The sequence below is a fragment of the Miscanthus floridulus genome, chromosome 15 (genome assembly GCF_019320115.1).
Source record: "Miscanthus floridulus cultivar M001 chromosome 15, ASM1932011v1, whole genome shotgun sequence".
Lineage (NCBI taxonomy): Eukaryota > Viridiplantae > Streptophyta > Magnoliopsida > Poales > Poaceae > Miscanthus > Miscanthus floridulus.
In genome coordinates, this window is record NC_089594.1 from 30,770,622 (window position 1) to 30,776,621 (window position 6,000).

Consider the following 6,000-nt stretch of genomic DNA (forward strand, 5'->3'; position numbering starts at 1 on the left):
CTCCTACATGGCTGCATACAGAGTGGATGGATGAACCCATAGAAAGGGGGAAAAGGAGTCAGTCTAAAAAATGTTGAAAACATCTCTGAATGATTTCGAGCAATAATTTGCAGAGCAGGTTTTAATTTTTCTCTTATCCCAACATTTTCAAGGTTATATATTAATAGTAAGTACTCCCTGCATAACAACTGTAGGACTGTTTTCCTTCATAATACTAACACTCTGGATTCGAAGGAGTACCTTTCAAAACGAAAATATGTTCGTGCAATGAAGATTGTAGAAGTAAACTGAATGTCATAACACATTCTTAGTTTCTGAGTTGACGCTCTCCATCGCATGTGAGAAAATAGAGTTTGGCTCTGAATGGAAATCAGCGTAACACCCTAAAAATTTCTCTTTTTGAAATAGATGAAAATTGAATTAATTATGTAATTTTGTGCTCATGAAAACATAGGAAAATAATATTTTTTCTTAAATTAAAATTTATCATAAGGCTTAGCTACATGTTGGTGCATTCATGCTGATGCATACCTATTTTATGATGCTTGGGTTTGATCAAAATTTGCAAAAAGATTTAAATTTGATTTAAATTTGAATTAAATTTGGATTTGAAAATGGTTTTGAAATGAAAAAAAGGAAAAACTCTTCTCCCTCTCATCTGGCCCGCCGACCTTTTTTTAAGGAAAATGGACCCTAGGCTTATTTACTTTGGATTTTGGTGTTTGATGACCAACACAACTAAATTGGACTAATAAATTTGAAACTGATTGTTTTGTAGTTCAATAGGGTGCGAGACCTGACTTGGACGAATGCGACATAATGATCCCTCGATCAACACCATAAGCAAGACCCTAGAAGCACAAGAGAAGACCCAAGATATCAAGCAAAGACCAAGCACGAAGATAGAAACCAAGCCGGACGCAAGATCGCAAAGAAACAATCTTCACCGCACTGACCGAACACTGGCGGCATAGCGACCGAACGCTCCGATCAAGAGGCTCGGCAAAAATAGGCGTCAGCAGCAGCGATCGGACGTTGAGGACTGCAAGTGATCGGATGCACCGATGGCACTGTTCATCATCCCGGCAACACACTCAGCACTGACCGGGCGCTGGCGGCTAATCGATCGGACGCAGGAACTACAGCGTTCGATCGAGTACAGAGAACTGCAGCGTTCGATCGAGTACAGAGAGGTTTCAGAGCGTCGAAGTTGCGACCGGACGCGTCCGATGGCATGTGACCGGATGCCATCAGTGTCCGATCAGTTGATCGCGCGCTCTAATAGTCGGGACTGACCGGACGCGTCTTGTCAGAACTACAGCAGCATCCGTTTAGTAGCAGAAAAACAGGATTTCGTCTCCAACAACTACTTTCTCAGTGGGGCTTATAAATAGACCCTCAACCGGCCATTTGAATATAGTGGAGCTGAGAAATCATACCAAGGGTGTTGATACACCATTTTAATGATCTCCACTTGCATAGTGCTTAGTGATTTATTAGGTAATTAGCGTATGTGCTTTACGAAATGCTTAGGTTGATTAGATCCACCGCTTATACGCTTGCTCTAGGTTTAGGCCTAGTGTTTAGTGAGGTTTGCATACCTCTTACCACTCGATGCTTGCGCGCACCATTGTTGTACATCGAAGGGGCTTGTAGTCTTGCGAGATCACACCAACCACTTTTGTGGTGTGGCCGCCACCGTGTATCCGGAGGGAACAAGGCCTACGACTATTTTGGCCGGAAGCTTGATAGTGAAGACGGCGGGAAGCGGTCCGTGAGAGAGCTTACCGGAAGGCACACCGGAGACCCACTTGCGCGTGGGGAAGGCCCTGGGGCTATCCACGGAGTTGCCCGACCGGGAGCTTGGCCCTTGCGAGGGGCTCTAACGAGGACTAGGGGAAAGCTTGGCGCGCTTCTTGATACCTCAATAAAAATACTAGAGTAATCGACAGGAGTTTGCATATCTCTATCTTACTCTTTAGCTTCCACATTTACATTGTTTGCATAACTCCTTTTTGCGGTAGAGATAGCAACACTCTAGCAAAACCGTAGTAGCACATTTAGATAGTTTATCTTTTGCACAGATTTTGCTAAGAATAGCAAAAGAGGCCATAGTTTAGAGTTAGAGTTTTAAGTTACCTAATTCACCCCTCCACTTAGGCATCACGGTCCCATTTCATTTTTCTCCCACCGCGGCCCAATTTCCTCTCCCTCGGCCCTAGCACACCACCTGGCCCAGCAGTCGCATCCCCCGCCTCTCTTCCATGTGTCTCGCTGACCGAAGGGCCCCACGCGTCAGGTGCCGTCGTCTTCCTCACTTGTCCATGCCGGACTCCGCCTGCCGCCATGCCTCCTCCCTTTGCCATGCTTCCCAAGATGCTCCTGGCCATAAATACTGGGAGCCCCGCACCGTGCCGCTTCCATCCCTAGCCTCGAAGCCGTAGCCAAGTCGCCAAATCGTCGCGCCGCTGTGGAACCCTAGCACCGCCATCCGTCGTTGCCCCACCGAGTCGCGCACCGCCTCTGTCCGCTCCGTGCCTCGGTAAGTCGCTTAGACGAATTTGTCGTTTTCTTCTCCATCTCCTCGTGCTTTTCCCGTGCGAAACCGTAGCCCATAGGCCTAGATCCAACTACGCCGGTGAGCTCGCTCGTCCCGGCCATGGCGCCACCGCGCTCAGTGCCGCTCCGGTGATCCTGCCCCTCCCAATCTATTCTGCACCATCTGTCGTTGATCCGACGACTTAGATTTGAAGATACCGATTCAGCTAGCAACATTGCATAAGAGCCCCTGTCTTTTCTAGAATTCAAACCCACCGTCCCTACGTTTTTTTTCTAAAGAGACCCTCAGTGTTGAATAATCAACCCGTGGTCCAAAGCGTATTCCCGAGAATACGTTTTTCCTATTCTGAAAGCATAGTTTCTTTCTAGTAGATTCAAAATACGCTTTCATCTATTTACAGTTTTGCCACTAATCTTGTTTTAGCCATAAAATCTTTGTTTTAACTCCGATTTGATCTGTTCAAGTTATGTTAGATTCGTAATTGTGTAATCTACATGTTTATACTAATGTTAAATATATTTTCAACTTTTGAAATTCGATGTTAGATTTAATATATTATTTTATTAAAGGAAATCTTGTTAAATTCATAACTTCTTCGTTATAGCTCCGATTAGAGTGCTTTTCGCGTATGTGTGTTTGTAGCGAGACGTAGATTCATTTTACAAACTTTTCATCTTGATTTTTATGTTTGGTGTATTGTTCTAATTTAGTCCTATTGTTTGCTTCGTGTATGATTGCATGGATGTTTGTGTGGTGCTTTATGAACATGTCCAGTCTATGAGCTATACGTGGTGAATCAAGAAGCAGATCTTTGAAGATTTGGACTAGAAGAAGATCAGAGTTTTAAGGTAAGTATAGCATGGGATCTTCTTTGTTGACCTATACACCTTTAATCATTTAATTCATATTGCATGTGTCTACCTTGACTACCACTAAGGATTTCCTAGTACTTTGTTACCTTGTACCTTGATTCCTATGGGTTATTGTATTGGGTAGTATGATGCTAGTGCTCAATTGGAGCCATGATCTTGTAACTTGACTAATGGTATATGCAATAAACACTAAATGATGCTTTTTAGCAACATGGTATCAGGGGCTAGAGCATTGGGCTATTTTTATGGTGCTCTAGATTCCTCTCCCTAAGGACTTATCTGTAAGTGAACATCCAGGACTTACAGTACAACTTTGAGGGGTACATGGCTCTAGCTTTAGCTCAGTATAAGGACCTTTTTAGCTTGTTAGTGGTTACCTTTATGGCGCAAGAGGGGCTTCGACAGGTATGATCTCGGCCTGCCAAGAGGGTGCACTTTGGTTTCTTGGTATTTTGTTAGTCACTCCTTGGAGGGGGTTCATGCTTATTGATGGGGAAACCTTAGCAGCCCTAACTTGTTAGACAAACCTTTAAAAGACTTCATAGTGAACCCTATCGACCTTCCTTGGTTGTGGGTTAAGAGGCTCGTGACCTTGGCCGAAAGGGTAAATCACAACTCACAGTGAAAGTGTACAACCTCTACAGAGTGTAAAACTATTATAACAACCGTGCTCACGGTCATGAGCGGCCTTGTACCCTTACGTAATAGATGATCATTAATGGTTAATGATGATGAATACTGATGATACTGATGATAAAGATGCTCACTAATGATCATTGTTTATGCTATTCATTATTCATGTTTACATGATCATGTGTTTATATGGGTTTGTGAATAAACTTGTTGCCACCCAATTGCTAAAAGATGACTCATTAAAAGCTAATCATAGTTAAACTAGTGTCAGCCTTTTGAGCCTCATGAACCCCATGTTATATTTGTTGAGTACGACATATACTTATGCTTGCTTTATTTTTCAATTATTTGGATAAAAATCCTAGATGGGTACCAAATTGCTAGGGTTCGAAGAAGTTAGGCTTGTGATCAACTAGTCAGTTGTCCCTGTGGAATTGGAGTCTTCACCCAAAGATCGGCGTTGTCTTTCCGCTGTTTGCTGTTTAAGGTTATATCCTTTATACTAAGTACATAATATATTGAGCATTGTCTATTGATATTACCCTTATTTGTAGCTATATATGAGATTTGACTTCCTAGGCTCACATATGGTGCGTATCTAGTTTTGTTCTTAAAATTGGGTGCTACAAAGTGGTATCAAAGCAATGCTGACTATAGGATGCAAGCCTAGTTAGAACTAGACATTCTAGTATGCTCTCATCTATGTTTACTTCTTGCTTCCTCTCTAACCTTGTTATTTTCTAAAAGATGTGCTCACTTCGGTCTCTATTCTGTTATAAAACCTTGTCTCAATTCTAAATCTTCTCTCGGTCTATTAGATGGATCGTAGCAAGATGACTGCCAACATCAGAGATCAGGTGGACCAAATTACATTGTCCTTGACTGCATTCTACATGGAGAAGCTTTTAGCGATGCAAAAACAAGTACTAGAAGGAATGACTCAACATGGAAATTCTCAACAGTGTGTCCCGCATGGTCAGATTAACATACCAAAGGGACTAGTGAAGAGACAAGTGGCGGAAGACTAGAAGAAAATGAAGTCCAATGAAGGTGTTGGTAGTAAGACGCTTGGAAGTCAGTATCAATGTCATTGTTGTGAACATTATGGTTTTCCTTGTCTTCAAAACAAGTCAACTAAGAGGGAAGTCAAGGTGAACCCAAGTTGTGAGGCCAATGTGGATACGAAGCGGAAGGCGATCTCACTAGAGCCACTATTGGGAAGTGATCAACATTCGGGCTCTACTACATTGTCACATCCAGCTCTAACCCCTTGTCAGATAAATTCAGACTTTAAAGAGTTAGAAGCTTCTCAAGCTAAAACTACTTCACATAAGGTATGCATAGATGGCTAGGACAATCACCTATAAGGAGTTTCAACCCAAAAGACCAAGCAAGCTAGAAGACAGTTCAGTCAAACAAAGATGAACCTTTAGAGTCAGCAAGCTGACAACACACCAAGCAACAATTCTGTGGAGTATGACATCACAAAAGATCTAGTTAAGATCATGTGTTATCGTTGCCAACAGGAAGGACATTATGCTAAATTTTGCCCACAGAAAACATCAATAATTATACCATGGAAGTGGCTAGAGTCAGGTCACTATAGGGTTGCCACTAGTAAGTGTTAGTGATGCCCAACCCAAAAGAAGCCATTGATTAGAATGACGAATGAAGGAGTCATGCCGGACTACCCAAGATCAACAAAGTGGAGGATGTGTCGCCCTCACTGTCATGGAATAGGAGTTTGTGCCCCCTTTATGTACTAAAAATGTTAGTAGCGAAAGTCAAGTTTAGTTGAGTCTGTGTGCCTTGTGAACCTTTAGTGTTTGGTTGGTTTGTCTTAGTGCTTATGCTTGGTTTGGATCTTTGTAATGAGTGAAATGATCTTGTTGGGTGTTCCCACAATTTCATTTAGTTTATAGGCCTAAGGTATAA